Source organism: Pectinophora gossypiella, chromosome 9 (assembly GCF_024362695.1).
Source record: "Pectinophora gossypiella chromosome 9, ilPecGoss1.1, whole genome shotgun sequence".
NCBI classification, from domain to species: Eukaryota; Metazoa; Arthropoda; class Insecta; order Lepidoptera; family Gelechiidae; genus Pectinophora; species Pectinophora gossypiella.
The window spans coordinates 7,865,656-7,886,799 of record NC_065412.1 but is presented as its reverse complement, the minus strand read 5'-3'; the positions used below and the strand labels follow the sequence as shown (position 1 = coordinate 7,886,799).

At 36.0% G+C, this 21,144-nt stretch overlaps 1 protein-coding gene across 22 annotated transcripts in view; it reads left to right on the top strand.

Annotated features, from left to right (window-relative positions):
* LOC126369510 (glutamate-gated chloride channel) overlaps nt 1-21,144 on the top strand; it is a 98,100-nt gene that overhangs the window by 55,802 nt on the left and 21,154 nt on the right. For all 22 annotated transcript variants that reach the window (XR_007566723.1, XR_007566724.1, XM_050013980.1 and 19 more), the window contains exon 2: nt 14,966-15,053. The gene's annotated coding sequence lies outside the window, so the exon portion shown is untranslated. The remainder of the gene's footprint in view (nt 1-14,965; nt 15,054-21,144) is intronic.

Below are 21,144 nucleotides of genomic sequence, written 5' to 3'. Positions count from 1 at the left end.
CATTCCGAGTTGAGCTGACTTGCAAGCATCTGTGCTGTACTGAGTGAGAAATTGAATTCCACATCACCTCCTATGCATGCTGGAGGTGCAGTCTAGTGCCATGTAAGCGATATATAAAAACGAAAAACGTCTCATGTTGTTTGTGTATGTTTAGGTATTTTTGACTGCCAAAGTTCATTACACTTGAAAAATTGATTTCGTCGTATACTTACTATATCGTATATATGACATGCCTATTTCGCACCGCGGCAAGCAGAGACTGGAATTCTATTTCATGCTGATCTTGACACACTTCTCTTGCTGCCGGTTCAAGGACATCCCCAATTTGGCCAATGTGCTTGCTTGCACGTCCTTTTACATAATTATTATTCTTATTAACCGCTTTCGTAGTTCTATCCTTTATCGTCCTAATCTTCCTATAATATTATCGTGTATCTAAACAATATTAACTCGAATATAAAATATTAAATTAATATAAAATATTCGAGTCCATAATCAATTGTAGCTTCAATCAAACAATCAAGAATACTTTATTGCACAACGACATATACAAAGGACATAAACATACGAATAAAAACATACAGTGTTACTACAAAACAAAGACTTAAAAGATAAACTATGTTTAAAATATAATCCGTATACGAAAGAAGTTCTGAAGGCCGCGGCGCTACTGTCGCAGTTTCTGCATAGAATTATTGTGACTTGTCAAGTTAGTTTCATTAAAATCCGCCGACTTCTTTCGTGGCGTGAAATACTATTTCAAACCTAGTTTATTTTTAGTTTGTGTTTTGTAGTAACACTGTTTAGCACAATAGGCAAAAAAATCTCATCTTTTTCCAGAATTAGATTAATATATACCTGAAAAAGTAATCAATCTACTTTTCACAAATTGACTACTTGCGTAGTTACGCTTAATATAACTTTATGTAAGTAAATATAAGTATAGGTACGTGTTTATGAACTTTACTTTTCTAAACAAAAAGCAAACATTACTGAAATTAATTATATCACGCGTAATGTTCTATTTCTAGTGTGACACACCTACACTATAACTATAATAACATCGTTAGTAGGTACACACTAACGATATTGATTTCAAGAATTGTTATGCGGGCGGCGTTTCCGTTCCGACGGGTTTTACACCTGCTCTGCCTTCTTGCATGAAATCTAATAAGACACGATGATGCTACGAAAGGAAAAGCAGTAAACATTGAAAAATTGGATGTTTTATAATATAATTTAGTGACGTACTTATTTCTAGAAAAGAAAAACTTTCTGAATTTCCTACTGTCGAAAGGTTTTTCTCATACGTTTGGAAACATTATATTACGTATAGTAACAGTAAATTGGATTGAGTCTGGAATTGGACGATTTTGCGATGATTGTTGTCTTTGAAAATATCCAGAAATAATGAATAGACACAATAAAACTGGGTTCATATTATTCAAAAAATATATAGCTTTTGTTTATAGCTTGCTGTAATGTCGTTATCATTATTATTTTTTAACTCCTGGGAAAAAGACGAAGTAAGTACCTAAAGTAAGTACAAGTAGGTAGATTCGATTTTAGTTCGCGGAATCGAACTTAAAATTAAATCTGGCTATAATTTTCAATCGTAAACGATTTGTTCAAACACGGCAAAACAAGCTGTTGAAATACGTACATTGAGGGTTTAAAATACAATGTGGGACTATCAGAAATTGGTTTTACAACCGAGGCCCGTGGCAATAGGATTAAAATTGGATCGAGTCTGGACCGTATTTTACGATTGTGGGTATCCTGCAACGCCCTGCCAGAAATATTTCTGGAAAATATAATATTGTATATTATAGGAACCCTTCGTATATTTGAGAATCATCATTACATTAGACTTTATTTCTGGCGCAATCTGATAACGAAGTTACACTTGCGCATGTTTGTTCCTAAAAGAGAAATGTGATAAAACATGCAGCTTTAGTTTCGTAATGTACCTGCAAGAGACCTGCATAATTTCGCACTTCTACAAATAAATAATAATTTATGTCTAATATAGCTTGACTGGTTTTTATGATGCGTTCTGCTATTCTTGGTATAGAGTGTCATGTAGAATATCATACTAATAATTACCATACTATTACCCTATTATTAGTAGTAACTATCTTTCTTTTTTTTTTTAAGTAAGTCAAAATGTTGGAATGTTGATAAAGATTTTCTGCGGATTACTTTATTATAAAACTTTGCACTGTGTAAAGGTCAAATTCAAATGCAAAAATATCTTTATTCAGTAGGAATGATACAGATGTATCATCCGCCTAAAATTACTGCAGCTTCTCACAACCTGTATAGCCGGGGAAAAGAAGCTGCAAGAAAAATCTCGACACAGAGCCTTAGACGTTCTTTAAAAAATAAATTGTTGTATTGTCTGGGAATTGATATTATTGGACAATCATATCATCTAAATAGTCACGAATATTATAATAACCTCTTTTACAAAGTTTCTGTTTATTAACTGTCTTAAAATTGTTCAAAGATAAATTATGAATGTCAGTGGGAATCTTATTGTAAAAACGTATACATTGCCCTTTAACACCATCATGAGCGCATTGGTGGACTGGTATCGGTGACTCGGGCCGGTCTCATGTAGCTTATTTTTTGTTGTCGTCTTTCGAATTTGTTACTAATACTAGGTTAAGCTTTCTGTTACTAACATAATATGGACTAGTTTCCGAAATAAATACTTATAATTTGAATTTGAATTTAAAAGATTTAGTGATCTTATGCAATAGGGGACTTGACCAATATTGGTCTCCTACTTACAGTGTAGACCATGGACAAAATTATCAGTAAAACTAGGAGCTACTAAATAGTTTTACGAGTGTATAAAGCGGGTCTTGTCTGAACCAACAATCTTTGATTCGAGGTAGCACTATGAAGTCGCTAAGTTGTATCGGAACTGGTACATTACCCGACCGAAGTAACTACGCTGAGAGTTGTACCAACGGGCTATGTTCAGCTGCAACTTCTTCTTCCAGAGGGCAATTCGCTTAGGCATATAATAGTTAATTTATAAAGCCCGGATCAAACTTCGCAACGGTACAACGTGCTTTCAATGGGAAAAGTCAATTTTCTTATAATTGATTATTTACGACGACAACGGACGCCGGGGCCAAACCTTTACTGATTAATTCATTAAACGACCTACTCTGGAGTTCGATTAAACTAGCGTGATTAATTCTTTACAATGACTTCTTTCAAGCGTTCACCTTGCGTGCCCTATTTTTATTTAGTCCACCGATATATAGTTCAACATTTTTTCCCATCTACATTCTAAAATACCAAGAAAGGTGGAAAATGACGTAAGTACTTTGGTCTTTCAAAATGAACTAAGTATATTTAAGACAGGGAAAATAAGACTAGGTTTTTCTGCTTTACCGGGCAAGAAAAGGTATCTAAACGTATTGCGGAGGGTTTAAAAAGTTTCCCGTATGCGTATTGTCGTAAACGGATGACATTTGTCCGAGCGATTCATTAGAGTTGAGATAGTAGGATATCAATCCAGTGGAGTGGGGTAGTTAGTCGGGACGGCTTGATTGATGACGTCATGTCTGTAGCACACTCTCGTTGATACAGATCGTAATTTAATCATAGCGTACACGCCACACCAACGCCGCTGGGAATCAGAACAGCTGGTCATTTTCAATTACTCTAGTCTAGCTAATGTTTTAGCGCTAGTTGACCACACTATACAGGATACTAATCTAAAACAATTATTCAAATTTACAAAGACTAGAAATATAATTATTAACGCAGTAAAAAAATGTAAGAGGATTTTTAAAAAACTGGAACCATGCATCTTTAAAAAACCAAACAATTAATGACACTTTATTTTTTAGAAAAGCAAGTGTTATGACGTAATAACACAGTAAGTCACATTCGAAACTTGAAAAATACAGCGGACAATTTTTAAAACAAAAGACAACTTATACACAATTTCATTGTATTAAAAATTGCATTTCCAACGACTTCACCGTCGCTCCACGAGTTGTGTTTTATTCATAACCGTGTAAATACTGAATAGGGAAGGTATCATCACACTTTAAATTATTCTGTGACAATATACAAGTAGGTACATTTGTTCCGAAATACATAACACTTCATATCCAAAAGTAGGACAATGTTGTTGTGAAGATGGTCTCCCACCGAGCGCTATTTAAGTACTTACCTTTTACTTTATAAGTTTCATGACTAAAAGCCAAACTGTGTTAATGAAAATTTTTCTTTTCTTATTAAATAGTTTTTTTAATAAAAAAAAATATTTGTATATTTAGTGCACTAATTGGGCAACAATTATTGAGTACCGTTTCAACTTAAAATACGCCGACAAAATAAGAGTGACCGGCGATTCTGACGGACACTATATTTAGGATAAGGTATATACTTACTATGCGGGTCTTTGTAATAAATAGTTTTATTATCAAAAGCAAATTTTGCATTGTTTGTTACCTACGCTACAAGCGAATGCTCCCGGTGAGAGACCGCCTAACGCCTTAGCGAGACGTGCTTTTTATTTAAGACGATTCTCCCAAACGTGTAGTTCACTTTACGAGCTTTTTCCTCGAATAAAAAACTGCGACGTTTTGTGAGCGATCGAAGCTGCCATGTTGCATTTGAGTTAATATTTTAGGTACTTACTATCTCGACAGCTATCTGAAAAGAACTCACCTTCTATAATTTTATAACATACTTATATATATTTCTCTTCTTTTGTCAAAACAATACTTTAAATCTTATAATACTATTTTCGTAACCATCCAAGTTTTTCCACGTCCCTCCATGACAAACCCCAAAAAAACAATTCCCCGTCTACCAACATTTTTCTTTTACCGTACTTACTTCTAATTCAATCTCTCGTAAACATTTTACTCGTGAAATTTTACTCGATTAGAATCGACCTTACACTCGTCCATCCTGACACAGTGCATGTCCTCATGCACTATATCTAAATTTAAAGGGATAATGAAAAATTACGACCTTGCGGAATAACTGTGTGATAACTTAATATCGCTTATAGGCACTCTGTTGAAAAGCTAAAGTGTTTTTTCAACTTATTGTAGATTTGCAAGAACAAAGGGCAACTCATAACGGGTTTCGCCATTGATATACAAAGTCACGTATAGTGACGAGGCAGGGGGGGGGAGTATGGGAGTAGTTTCTTTGTTTTTGTTCGGCCAAGTAGTTATTGTCATCTGTGGCAAATCTACAATAAGTCACGTCAAAAAAAGGTTTTTTGTTCGGAAGTGATACAAGTAGGATAAAGAGTGTGTTAGGTATGCAAGTTACACAGCCAGGGAGGTATTTACCCAGCGGGAGCTCTCTCTGGCGAACTACATCCCAGCTTGAGGTTAATTGGCTCTCATTTACTGCGACGATCTCGCACTTCAATCTGAGTATTCATTTACTAAAGGATCTCAGAAACTATAAACAACGAGTAAAATTAACCTACTTTCCGGCTTTACAAGTTTGTTCACGTCAAAGCAAAACTTGCAATAAAAATTGCAGTGCCGAAAATTCTTTTCCGCGAACACGTTAGAGCTACACATTTTAAACAAAATATTTTTCCTTATTGCGGAAGTCGTGGCGTGGCTGCCTTACACCGCAATTTTCCGCCGTCAGCATGTAAATAGTACGTGTCAAATTGGCGGGGTAGAACACCAGCTCTCACAAGGCTAATGTCAAAGTTTACATATGGAACAGGCTGAACATAGGACGCATTAAGAGCACTCAACAACGTCATTATAATGCTCTTAGTACCTACAGATTATTGGATAACTATGTTACCTTTTACAACACTTAGGTAGATACATTAGAAAAGTAGATAGTGAAGTTACTTACTGTCTTTTTTCATATCAATTTTCTCTTGAATTTTGCTCTGCAAGAAGTAGGTATGATTTAAAACATCTCGTAATGAAAAATCTTGAGCGTCAAAGACTTCTTGAGATTAACTGCAGTGATTTTATAAAGAAAATGCACCAAAGATAAACGAAAGCCGGTCCTAAACTGAGTTGGTCATAAAAAAAGCAAACTCGAGTGACGTTGCACATTGGAGTGACGTTGCATTAAATGTAGAGTGTGAAGCAACCTAAAGTCACGATTCTTTATTCTCTGGGAATAGAAAGACCTTGAAAATTCGTTAACTTACCAGCTGATCAGCTGATGACCTTGACCTAAAACTCTTTCAACATTTATAGTGTAATAGCGCGTTTTCTATCCATGTTACATACCGGTGCGAAAACTAGCACTATTAGGTACATTATTATCATATGAAAACAATTTATTTAACCTCACTACACTAAATTATTCAGTGGGGTGTGGGAACGAAATATACAAACGAGTAGGTAAGACCGTTTTCATAATAATAATCACTTTCACGTGGTATACGCCAGTTGGCTTCCTTCGGCCAATTTCATGACATGACCTCCCTTAATTCTACATGCTATGATTATACTAATCATATTTCCAAGGCTAACACGTCTTTTATTCCATTTCAACCTTATACAGTCCTACAACTGCTTATTACTACTTCCAATTCAAATAAATTATGATTTGTTTTGTTCACTAAGCACATATGCATAAATTCGTATCATTTAAAATTTAAACATGTTTTGACATATCAAACAAGAATGTGAAATATGTAATTAACTCCCAATATTTAGTTCCGTTGACCTCATTTAGTACCGCAAATGAGCCACTTTAGCACGTATTTCAACAACATTTCTGTCGATATTCCGTTGATTTCAGTTCTAATTAAACAGCATGCTTATCGAGTTAAATACTGAGTTTAATATGATTTGATCGTGTATGCTACGAAATACCCGGCTAACTAACTAAGAGTTGGTTCATTGGATCACAGAAGTTTCTCTCCAATCTCTACGGTGTCTATAGAACCTGAATACAGGGTGTTAGTGACATCGTAACAAATACTGAGGGGGATTATTCAGTTCATTCTGTGTTAATATCAAGCGGAATTTTCAGTCGCAAAATTCATGTTTTTTAAATTATTTTCAATTCTATACTTTTGCGATGGAAAATTCCACTTTATATTAACTCAGAATAATGAGCTGAATCATCCCTCTCAGTATTCGTTACGACGTCACTTACACCACGTACAAGTACGTACAGGTAGCCATACAAGTACGTATGAGTGTTATTAACACCGTAACAAATACGGAGAGGGACGATTCAGACCATGTTCTAAGTTGATATCAAGTGGAATTTCCTGTCGAAAAATTCTTAAAAAAAATATATGTTTGTTTAAATTATTTTCAGGTCCATACTTTTGCCTTGTATATCTCAATACTATCTCAATATGATTTATAAAACGCGTGATCAAACAATAAGAAGAGCCGGAACTGACTGAGTGGTTTATGTATCTTAAGCACGAAGCTTAAAACGAATGTATCTCAACGTATCTACTGTTATCGTTACAAAATATACAAGAGCATTATACTCCACCTCTATCAAGAATCGTAACAACACAGAGTAAGAGGAATTAAAGAGAAAACAGAGTTATGTCGGAAAGGATCTCGTAAATAAGCCGAGGATGATAGGTGAGAAGCGTGAGCGTTAGGTACGACCCTATGGGATTACCGGATTGCGTCGGGCCGGACCGGACCGGACGCCAGGCATCCGGAGATTTGCGACCTGTCCCACGACGGGGGACGGGCGAAAGTGGGGCCACCATTCGCTTTCATTGTATTTTGTTACATGTGTCTGGTAAATTGAGTTGAATCGAGTTGAGCTGAACACGTGGCTTTAGGTATTTTATACTATTTGCGCTCTAACATGGTGCTTATGAAAATCTATACTTATAATAAATCTGTAGAGAGGTCAATTCTGTACATTAAATATTTTTTCAAAATAACTATAAGGGGGTGATAAGTGATCGATACTGATGCCAAAAATGCAATCAGTAAAATTTTTGTCTGTCTGTCTGTCTGTCTGTCTGTCTGTCTGTCTGTCTGTCTGTCTGTATGTTCCTTATAGAAACAAAAACTACTGGACGGATTTTAATGAAACTTGGTACAATTATTCTTCACACTCCTGGACAGGTTATAGTATACTTTTCATCACGCTACAATCAATAGGAGCAGAGTAGTGAAGGGAAATCCTTTTGTATGAAAAATCTAAACCACTCAAGTTAGACGTTTGAAATTTGGCATGCAGGTACCTTAGATACCGTAGAGGTGCACTAAGAAAGGAATTCCGTAAATTCCTACGGGAACGGGAATTAGCGGGAAAATCCTTTTGTATGAAAAATCTAAACCACTCAAGTTAGACATTTGAAATTTGGCATGCAGGTATCTTAGATACCATAGAGGTGCACTAAGAAAGGAATTCCCGAAATTCCCACGGGAACGGGAATTAGCGGAAAAATCCTTTTGTATGAAAAATCTAAACCATTCAAGTTAGATATTTGAAATTTGTTTTGCAGGTACCTTAGATACCGTAGAGGTGTACTAAGAAAGGAATTCCCGAAATTCCCACGGGAACGGGAATTAGCGGGAAAATCCTTTTGCATGAAAAATCTAAACCACTCAAGTTAGACGTTTGAAATTTGGCATGCAGATACCTTAGGTACCGTAGAGGTGCACTAAGAAAGGAATTCCCGAAATTCCCACGAGAACGGGAATTAGCGGGAAAATCCTTTTGTATGAAAAATCTAAACCACTCAGTTAGACATTTGAAATTTGTCATGCAGGTACCTTAGGTACCGTGGAGGTGCACTAAGAAAGGAATTCCCGAAATTCCCACGGGAACGGGAATTAACGGGAAAATCCTTTTGTATGAAAAATCTAAACCATTCAAGTTAGATGTTTGAAATTTGGCACGCAGGTACCTTAGATACCGTAGAGGTGTACTAAGAAAGGAATTCCCGAAATTCCCACGGGAACGGGAATTAGCGGGAAAATCCTTTTGTATGAAAAATCTAAACCACTCAAGTTAGACGTTTGAAATTTGGCATGCAGGTACTTTAGTAAACTTAAAGCTTAGTTGCAACAGGATATTACAAAATTCCCACGGGAACGGTAGTTAGCGGGAAAAAACATTTGTATGAAAAAATCAAATCTAAATAAAAGGAGAAACTGACTGACTCAGTGACTGACATATCAACGCATAGCCTGAACGGCTAAATGTAGGCATTTGAAATTTGGAAGGGACATAGCTTAGGTACCGTAGAGGTGCACTAAGAAAGGAATTCCCGGAATTCCCACGGGAACGGAAATTAGCGGGAAAATCCTTTTTTTTTTATGAAAAATCTAAACCGCTTAAGTTAGACGCTTGAAATTTGGCATGCAGGTACCTTAGTTAACTTAAAGCTTAGTTGCAACAGGATATTGCAAAATTCCCACGGAAACGGGAGTTAGCGGGAAAAAAACATTTGTATGAAAAAATCGAAACCGCGTAAGATAGATGTTTTCAATTCAATTCAATTAAATTATTTATTGCATTCCATGTAGTACAATGGGGTGTTACATAGGCATAGGAACTAAAACATGGACCCTGTAGGGCACAGCAACGTTGAAGGGAAGAGAGGAAGTGTGTATTAAAATTAAAACTCAATGAACAATCAATTAAAAAAAAATCAATTCAATCAATTGATTCAATCTAGCATGCATGCATACCTTAGTTAATATAAAGTTTATTTTTGGCTGTATTTTGAAAAATGGGAGTTATTGGGAAAAAAATGTATGAAAAAATCTAAACTGCATAAGTTAGATGCTTGAAATTTGATATGCACTCCCACACACACAAAGATCTCTCTCTTATATAACACGCCACGCGGACGAAGTCGCGGGCAAAAGCTAGTAAGACATAAAAACAGAGTACACTCTAGTACGAAAGAGACATACCAAGAAAATGATCTATCCTGACAGCTATCCTAACGCACCATGCTGTACGTAACGCAAAAGGTATAAAAACGTATTCCACTTATAAGGATAAATAGGTAAGCGGACTCCAGAAAAACTGGAATAAAATGCTACGACAAAGGTAACAAATTAAGACCTACATATGTGTATTTACTTATATATCTTTCTAGCGTTATTCAGTATTCAGTGTCCGCTTACCTAACCCGAAAATTCGATAGGTCTGGTTTGTTACAGAAGCGCCTATTGGTATTGGTATTCGCGGGCCGTTTTCCGCAACTCGACGTCTGAGCGCCTATTTTGCGTGATACCTGATCTGTCTGACAGCGAAGGGAAAACTAGCCCAATACATCACCAACAATCACCTCGGAAACGCATAAGAATACAGGCTTGATTTCAATATTTAACATAATTGTTTATAAGACCATTGAATGTTTGTTATTGTACTCTTTGTGTTTGAATCTTTTTGTAAGTTTTTCTGCTTCTTTCGGCCCACTTCAGACCAATGCTCTACGCGACGTAAACCTCTCAGATAACGCCCGGAGTTGAGGTCCGCGCCCACCTGGATACCTACACTACACTCTCTTATATTTATTGCAAGGTGACTGACCTTATCGCTCTCGATTTGTCCAGCCATGTATCTAGTTGCCAAACGAAAGTTGATGGTAGGGCTGGCAGAGGAAGACCTAGAAGGACTTACATTGACCAAATTGGATATATGTCCTTAGAAAAGGTTTAGTTTAGTCGCTACACCTGTACTCTGAACCGGCGTGCGTGTATGACGCGATTGATGAATGTGGAGGAAGCAAGAGAAGTGTGTAAGAATCGAAGCAACTGGAATTCTATAGTCTCTGCTTATCCCGGTGGTATGTATGTATATATGTAGGTATCTAGTTCCATCTAAGTCCAAGTCCACAATATTATTACAGATAACATCCCACGTATTTATACATAATAAACATAGTAATAATACCAAATAACAAAGTTATAATACAGTTTTATTTTTACTTTATAGCGACAACGAAATTAGTCCATTTATGTATTCACGGCAGAGCCTACTTGTCTACTTACCTTAGTCTAAGCATTTCACTCCTAAACAAACAAAGCATTCATTTAAATAATTAGCTAGCGCTTCGCCTTGTTTTTAAAGTAAACTTGATTTATCTTTTACAACTTTAGTCCTTAGTAAATGGTCGACCTATTACTTAATAAAATTCTAGAGATTTCTTGTTCTTGACATTGCGCATTGTAATCACAGCAAAGTTGTAAATGATACAATATTTCTCTATTAAGCAAAGTACTAATTATGTACTTAGTAATTACTCATTTATTTACTTACACCTAGAATTAAATGCTTTATCAACTGCCGACTCCCGATTTACTTAATATTATGTGGGCTGTTTAATCTGTTTATGTTTTCTACACGAAAAGAGAAACAAAAATATAAAAGTAGTAAACGCGACTGCGTTAAATAACCAAACCAAAAATATAGGCAAACACTAGATTCTTACGGTTATTAGTTTAGACGGGTCGTAGCGTTGCTACGCGGCCGTAGCCGTGGCTACGAGGCTTCGTCTACGTAATTACATTAGCGTCCGAGCCGGCCGGCCGATAAGCCGACAAACAATAGTCTCAATTATTTACACCAATGGCGCATACAATTAGCCCGTCAAGTTTACAACTGTTCCTCTGAAGGAACGATAAAACATGCTGGGAATTTAGAAGGTGATTTAAACTCACATCAATACAGGAGTATACATACATAACATAACATAGCATAACGCGAGTGAATAATATATATATGTCACCGTAAAATTGTAAATAACGTTAGATTATAATCTATCTCGCGAGATTGTGAACTGTCGAAAAATTGTGAAACGTAATATACTGCTTACAATTTAACGTATTATTATTCGTCAGATTATAATCTATCGAAGTAAAACTGTTAAATCACAATCTTACAATTGTCAAATTGTCAACTGTCCGACGGCTGTCCCTGATTGGTCGGCCTTACAGTAGACCGTTCTGTGTCCATAGAGTTAGGAATAAAACACAGGTGTCAGTCAAATAAAATAAATGCTCTTCAAGATTGTGAAATCAAGTACGTATTTATTAATTATTTAGTAAGTAAACAATAATTCTGACATCACATGGTAAGAAAAAATGTATCAAAATTAAAAAATCTGAAACGTATCATTCAGTATACTTTTCGTGTGTAAGATAAACATGCTGGCGGCATAGGGGTGGCCCAAGGGCCACCCCCGCCGCACCCTAACCTACTGTTATGCCTTGTAAAAATTATGACAAAACACTATTATTCTAAAAAAGAATTATGGATATCTATTTATTAATCCCAAAAATAAGTTATACCTAACAAACCAGTATTCCTAGATGTTATTATGGGAAAGTAAAACTATTATGCTAAAAAACGTTATGCAAAAAGGATTATGATAATTAAAATTATGACAAAAACATTTATGCATTTTAAGAGAATCCCAAATTAACATTATGCTCACTCTAATAGTTTTGTAACTCTATGGTATAGCACGCGAGGTGCGTTTCGTATCACAATTTGACGGTTTCACTTCGATAAATTATAATCTACCGAAAAATAATACGTTAAATTGTAAGCAATATGATACGATTCATAATTATTCGACAGTTCACAATCTCGCGAGATTCAAATCGATAGATTATAATCTAACGTTATTTACAATTTTACGGTGACATATATACACTCACCTCGCAGCTTTGAACGAGGATATAACTTAGTGTGAAAGAGTCATATCAGGAAAATATCAGCTGCCATACCAAGATGATGTTAGCTAGGCATGTAGTAAAAACTGGCAGAGGAATTGTGGCCTGTCTAACAAGTTAAACCATTACATGAACAGGCTGATCAAATGTCACGAAACGGTTCATCAAAATCCATCGTATGACCTCGTATCAAAAGTGGCTGCAGGTTTTCTTCTGATTACTTTTGGCTCCATTAGGATTACGATCGTCATATATATAAATATATGCATGACCTACTTAATAGCAAGAAGCACTTAAGGGTGTAACCTACCCTAGCGCCTTGCTAAATATGTGCGTAAAAAAACTTTTTCTGGAAAGCTTTTACGTAGCTAGGTATAGAAGATTAAGAAGTTTTAACATGATAAAGTTGGTAAATAAGGGCGCGTCACGTTATATTTCTAGATAAAACTATGCATTTCAATGTGACAGTTAGGAATTCCGAGCTTATAACCTGTTCCGCCTTTCACCCGAAATGGAAGCCTTGTTATATTGTTAATCTAAAATACAACGTGAACTCATGTCTATAAATTAATCTGTCCAAAACATTTGAAACAATATCGTATGCTAACTTATGAATATATAACGCAATTTACGAGTTTTTTAAGCAGCATCGCGGTACATTTTCCCGCATACTTTATTATCTTACTAAATTGTTACACCGATTTTACAGAGTAGGCAACGGTGAACGTAAACAAAACTGTTATTTTTTAGATAGATAAAGCCACGGGCTTTCCCGAGATTCGCCGACAGATCCCACATTACCATAATCTTTTTATCTGCAGACTATTATACGCAGACTGACGAAAACGACGACGTTTTGTAAATAATGTCGCATCGAACAAACATGCAGACAATATATTCAAGATCACAAAAAAAACACAATACTTACACACACACACATACACTCTGAGCATAATATTTTATTTTGCATGCAAGATTACTTCATGATATGGCCAAACGTTGGCAATCATATCGTAAAATTAGTAACATTATCCATCGGTAGTGGCGCTGGTGTCGATTATATTTAAAACTAAATTGATATTATTATCGATGAATCAATGTAATTGTACAATTTTCCATATCGATTAGGTAAATAATTTTGATCCTAAGAAATCACTCGACTATTCGCATTGTGGTGTAATAAAAATATATTACACCACATATGGCCAAACTTTGATTGAAATATCATTAAACGTTGACGTTTCATCGATATAGTCAATTTAAGTTGGCTATTTCATGAAATATGAAACGGTCGAACAATTCTCAGATCCGGCCACGACATATCATAATAAAGATTAGACAGGACAAGCTATTACAGAAAAGACCTATCTAACCTTCAGCCCAGTGACAAATTAGGTCACAAACCTCCGAAAACACATTTATCGGGTATATGTGTGGGTTAAACGATGTTTTCCTTCACACCTGAACACATGATAACAAAAAAATAATTGCTGAAGGTCCAAAAGTAATTGTCGGATATATTTATATCGTTCCTCATGGAAAGTGTTTATAAAAGTTAATTACGAAAAAAAACAGGAAAGAATCCCGCGCCATTCAAACATTGTGCAAAAATGAAAAGCATTTGTTGACTTAATTAAAGCGAGGGAGACTCGATGAAAAAAGGGTTCATTGTTGAAGATGAGCGGACTCGTCGACATTTATATGGGTACAGCAAATTAAGTATACAAATTAAAAACATGGCCCCATATTATACCGGCTAGGAAACATTTTTCCATTCCATTTTCCATTATGACGCTGTGTTGCGGGGTAGCAGGCGCTTTGTGAAGGTCTGTTCACTCTTTATTCGTGTGAAAGGTTAGTTATGTGAACATTTCTGAGTAAATCTAAATAAATGCGTATCTAAAATGTAATTTGAGTAATGAGTCTTTGTATCTGAGTCCCGGTGCGGTGGAGGTCGCGACGGAGCCGTCTCTCTGTGGTACGTGCCTGTCTCGCCGTACATAATAAGTATATTTGTCTAACTATAGTTCTGCTTTAAATTAGTGTTATCGATGCGACCACAACTAGAATAATCTTTTATTATGTATCAGATAGGCACTGTACTGTTAACCTAACTGTAACCGTTTTAATATAATAATGAATTGATGGCTTAATCCATCAAAAGTTATCTTCTGATTAACTCTGCCCCTACCCACCCCATTAGAGAATATGGATAAGGATTAAATTTATGTGTATATTGCATACACCTAATCCATTTAACAACATTGTTTTAAGCATAAATAATAATTATTTATTTGTTGAAGGTGTCATCGACATGTTGAGGCGACGGGCGAGTGTGCGAGCGGGTTGATCATCTCCACATGCCGAAAACACTCTGCAGTCAGCAGAAAGGTACGTTTAATTAATACTACTAATACCATTACTTTGGCCGTATGGTCTTACGATCTTAGTTTGAACCATACAAGACATAAAAATGTTACAAACTAACAGAGTTTTGTGTCTTTATTAAATCTTAATACTAAATACAATGTAAATAATGTACTATTAATTAAATATTAATGAAATCAATTTTTAGATCTTAGGGTTAAAAAGGCTACATTGAAGCAATTCACCTAAAAAGCAATATCGCTATTTGACATTTGTTGACAATGCGTACTTTTATATGCGCAATTGTCAAATTGCAATACCTATTGCTTTTTAGATGAGTTGCTGTGGCGTTTTAACTACCCATGTTGACACAATTTCCCCAATCTACGTGGGATGTTTACCTTTAAGTAGTGGGTACTTAGATGCATGCAAATTGCCCAGCGTCTGCCGTAAATTGCAAATACTTATAAGAACTGCATGCGGGCCAAGTCCACATGACACTAAAAGTGCTCTACATTGAAGTAAATACCTTATCTCAAAATATTTGTAATCAGTCATAGATGGTCATTTAATTGCGCCTACATCGTAAAGATAATTATAATTACTATAGTTAGACTTTGACGAGACTGATGTCTGTGGATAGTGTGGATGAAGCGAAAATCGGGTCTTATAGCAAGTGGAACATTGTGGTGTCTGCCTTCCCCAATAGGAAATAGGCTCAATGAATTATGTTATACAAACTAAACATGGCATGTCAATACTTTAGTTGGGACTGAATCCCGTCCCACACCGACGGCCACGTAATCCAATTTTAATAAAAACTTACTTGTACAAGTTGTCTCGAGGCGCGGCCATTCCGCAGGATTTACAGAGTAGCTCAACACGCTGCCAAGTTGCCAACAAAGAAAATTGTGTCAATAACTCCCTTCCCACTTCGTCGCTGTAAAACACGAAACACAAATCTCTCGGCGTTTCGGTCGTTTGTTTCGCACTAAAGGTCGCGCTTAGAATCGTGTTTTGACTGATAAGTTGTAAATTGTCTATTCTAAATATTGGCGAAAGACTTTTTAAATCAGATGAATACTTAGGTAGTTTCAAAAATTACCTCCTATAAAAACCAGGGTAAAGTAATTGGATGTAATTAAATTTGATTCAAAACTATAAGTTCACAGCAACGATTTAGAGTTAAACTTCCTTACAAAGTGATCTACTAGGTCGTTTAAAACCTCGTTTTCGGTGCTAGGAGCAGTCGTGTCGTCATCTGGCCAATGTTCCAGTATAACAAAGTTAAATAATCTCCTTAATGCACACAATTAAACAACGGCTTTGAGATTAGATGTCTAAGGGTCTGCGCAATGCGAGTGGCGGGCGGGGAAGCTACAAAATTAATTAAATAACTTAGAAATTTAATCTACAAGATAAAGAAAATGGCAGTACACTTGCATTTCCCAGGTGCAGCGAATACCTAACTAAGTAATTACTTTGTCTGAATGTCGTCAGTTTTAAAATAAAGTTACGTTTACTTTTTTATTTACTTTAGTCTCATGTGGCTAACCCTTAAATCAAATGTACACACACGACGCTGCCGCGGGCTTTACAGGCCGGGGAGCGGGACAAAGCAACACGCCTGTACCCGGAAGGGGTATGCACAGATGCCCCACTGCTCGCCAGCTATGTTTAAGTCCCATGTAATAACAAGCCAAGCTATTGCTATTATATTTTTATTGTTTATTATTGAGGAGCGTATTAACAGGAGTTTGTATGGAAATGCCCTACGGATTTCTGTGTCAACTCACCCCCGGTACCAGTAACTCAAAGCTGTTATTATTAAATATTATACTTATTCTTTTTTCAGTAGTTGTGCCTAACATTTATCTCGGCGACAACCCTATATTTTCGTCATACAACGTCAAGTACGTTCGTCGTGAAAAATGTCTTCTTTAACTTCTTTCGTATAAACTTTGTCGCTTTACAACGCAGATGTTTTGTGAGAAAAATGTTTTTCTACAAACTTTTTGTTGAGTAATGCGCATACTTATAATAATAATAATAATAATAATAAATACTTACTTTTGTAATGGTAAGACACTAGTATTTGTGTTTTACGATAGTGCCAACTGTATAGTTGGCTTGACTATTATAGACCGCCATACGGCTCACCACCTATCACGTTGCTCTAACAGAAAGCTCAGTGAGGTGTGGGTACTTAGTACTAATGATGTACCTCTGACTACCCCAATTGGGATATACTCGTAATCTTGAAACTGTTATGTTGAAACTGTAAGAAACACATATTAATGACAAATATTTATATTTATTGGCTGATGAAACAGCCATTTAAGAAATTAACTTAAACGATGTTCATATGCAGTTGATCAAACCTTTACAAGTTAACTTAAGCGAAAGAGAGAAGTCAGCTAATCATAGGAGCCTGCTATATGCATCAGAGACACAGATAAAATGACGTTAGGTATACGATATACTACGGGTGAACTTTGTTAATAAAAGGCTGAAATAGATGTTGAAATAGAATGCGCAATATGGCAGTCTCCCTGGTCCAGTAGTTCAGCATTAGGCTCAAGACCCAGAGGCCCTGGTTTCAAATCCCGGTGAAGACATATTACCTAAAATCACTTTGTGATCTTTAGTTTGTTTAGGAAATTGCAGACTGATTACCCGATTGGCCGAAAGTAAGATGATCCGTGCTTCGGAGGACGCGTTTAGCAGTCGGTCCCGGCTACAATTTAGTTAAGTAAATAATGCGGTCGTTACATGACTTATGTCAGAGGCCTTTGGCGGCTCAGTAATAACCTGACACAGGGTTGATAAAGTCGGTTATTGACCTCACAACCCACACGATAGAAGAAGACTGTAAAAGTTACAAATAATAAGTACTTACGCACTAGTTAAGTTAATTTAATTTGACTAATGCACGCCTGGCCGTACCTTAACGCTTTAATCCGAATTGTGTTATTGGTTACTGGTTGATCCCACAAACCCAAACGAAGAAGAACATCAATTCGCTTGTCTCATTTGTTTCCGAAAGTCCGAAATTCCTAAAGTCCTTGGACCAGAAAGTGACCGATTAGTTTGAATGCGCGACGTGTATGCACAAGGTCGATAGTGATCCAATTCATCGTAGATAGATTAAAGGCTATTCGGCGGGTCCAGCTACAATTTGTCACAAGATTAGCTCTAAGCTCGGATAAGAGGATCCGCGGGTAAAGACCGATAACAACCGCTACGGTTTTAAATGAAAATAAAGGCGACCAAAGGAAACTTACTTTTATTTTGTTGATTTAAAACTTAAATTAAATTTTCAATCATTTTCATTTGTGTTTTAATTATATTCAATATCGTTTATTTAAATACTTATATACAATTCCGTACATCACCGTTACTAATACAACACAGAAAAAAAACATAACGTAGAAATTACCTGATAAACATTTTACTGACACGTCTATGCGTATGTAGGGCGAGCAATCTTCGTGTACAATTTGAGGCCGTGCGCGTAACCGCGGTACGCACGCACGCGCGCACGTAGCGCCCACTGACGGGTTAAGTGGTACGCTACGAACGTGCTACGGCCACAGAAAATGCTACGTCGTTTATTATGTGATTGCGCACGATAAAAGCGCCAAGTCATATGCAAATATAACCGCCGCACTGCCTACGAATTAAAACAAATTATGCTCATTTCCTATACCACTCGCATGTCTCGAGCGTCATTGACGTCATAACATTCGAAAGCGGGTCATGTTTTCAGTCGTGAGCTAATGGCAAAAAATATCGTTTAGCTCATAGTTGGCCTTGCGACACGCTACTCCGAGTCGACCTGCGCTTTGCATTACTTTGCCAATGATGAAAATAAATGCACTTAATACGTTTATAATCACGACAGTAATTATAAATTCGAAGTAACATAGTATGGTAAACAAGTAACAGTTTAAATGGCTAAAGTTAAATATAGTCTGTTATATAGGGCAAGGATTTGTTAGCAATTCATTTCAAATAGAAAATGTCTCTCTTGTAAAAGCAATGCGGTTACTTGGAAAGAAACATTTGCTTGTCGTGCAATTATTACTGTCTCAGTGTCTGGTTAACACTAAGAACTAACCTACATTTTCATTTATTGGCTCACAAATCGATTCGCAATCATTTTATACCTTGTGCAAATGAGTCCGTGGCGGTTGGCAGTGAACGGTTTTAATTAATTCAGATAAATTAAATGTGTCACGTTAAAAAAGTAGATTGCAGTAAAAGTCTGGTACCAAAAAGAAAGAAAATAAATTGTGAGAGAAAAAAACGTTGCTTTAATTTATAGTCCATAGCTATTACTCATAAAGAAATAGAGAGGATTAAGATATTCTAGCCAATCAGACGCACTTTCATTAAGATGACTGTTACGGAAGCTAAGCGTAGCTGAATTTCCCAGATAAACCCGTGGTTCGGTGTAGATTGAAGCTTACTGGTGTATGTGGGTGGTCCCACAGTCCCGACATGTCCCAATCCTTTGAGGGAGTTTAATCTAAACTGGAATGAAGTGCGATTGGGACCTTTGCATACGTCAGTTTCAGGCGCTGATGGATTCGGGACCTTATTTTCGAGCTCATATTATTATATTCTGTGGAATAATTATTTCAAGTCTGATTTTAATTAAAGTAATATTATATTGTTTTGTATTTTTTGTTGTCGTGATTGCTTTAGCCTGATTTATGGTTATATTGTAGCATCTTCCATAAAACTATAGGTACTCACCAAAATAGTCAGATAAACAAAAAAAGAAAAAATAAATTCTGTATTGAACCACGAACGATGGTATATCTACATAGAAGCCCAGCTTCTTATCAGTATCGCACACATGCACACGCACACGCACGCACGCACACACACACACACACACACACACACACACACACACACACACACACACACACACACACACACACACACACACATATACACACACACATACACACACACACATACACACACACACTCATACTTTTCTTTTTATATTTTTTGTTATTATTATTATTTTTAAACTACGTATATTTCTTATTTTCTTACCATAAAATTGTTTTCGCACTTTAAAATGGTTGGACATCTATATCACATTGTATATGGGAATGTTATCAATTGTATGTATCAGGCTCACTGCCTAGCTCGGGCACCAGTCTGCCACAACTGAACATTTAGTTAATAGTTTTATATTTGCCATTGTCATCTACTTATATTTTATTTTTCATATAAAATAAATAAATAAATAAATAAATAAATAAATTTCCTTATGTTGAGTTGTGGTGCGAAATAAAGATTCTTATTATTATTATAGAACGCACATTAAGTGGATTTGGTATGATATTATGATTTATGAAAACGTTTTTATTAGAATACATTTCGTTCGTGTTTATCGTTCCTTGTAGAGCTACATAAACAAGTTCACGTCATAACATTATCTGTTATTAAAGAAATAATATAAAGCTTCGCCTCTGCAGCTTTATTATGCGACGGAGTTCAAATTAAAAAAAGTTCATGCAAGCTGTTATTGTGAACTTATCTCGTTGTACCCGCTTAGTGCTCTGAACTTGCAAAGCTCTACATGGTTCTGCTACAGTACTTACAATAGTTATCATAATAGTTACTTACTGTATATTTCATTAACTACCTATGTCATTAGTTGTGATCTTCTATCATGTGGGTTGTGAGGTGATTTACCAACCTCATCAACCAATAATGGTTGATTAGTTGTGATACTAACGAAGTAGTGAAAACCATAAGTTGCATTTCCGAAAATACACATTTTTAAAGATGCTAAAGTTTATTGTGACTGTGATTTATCAAAAAACTCCCTGTACAATATAAATAAAAAAAAAAGAAATATAAATAAAAATATATATATATATATTAAATGTAAATAAATATTTACCAAAGCGAAACTATGAAATTCGCTACCTAATTCGTTGCAAACTAAGCTCATCATTTCATATAATCTTCTATTATTAGGTGTTAAGTATAGAGCGCACATTTACCTCTCCCAAATTCATTAACAAGTTGGACGATCATGGGGATAAAGTGGGATTAGACAGCCATCGAGGACCCCATAATAAGG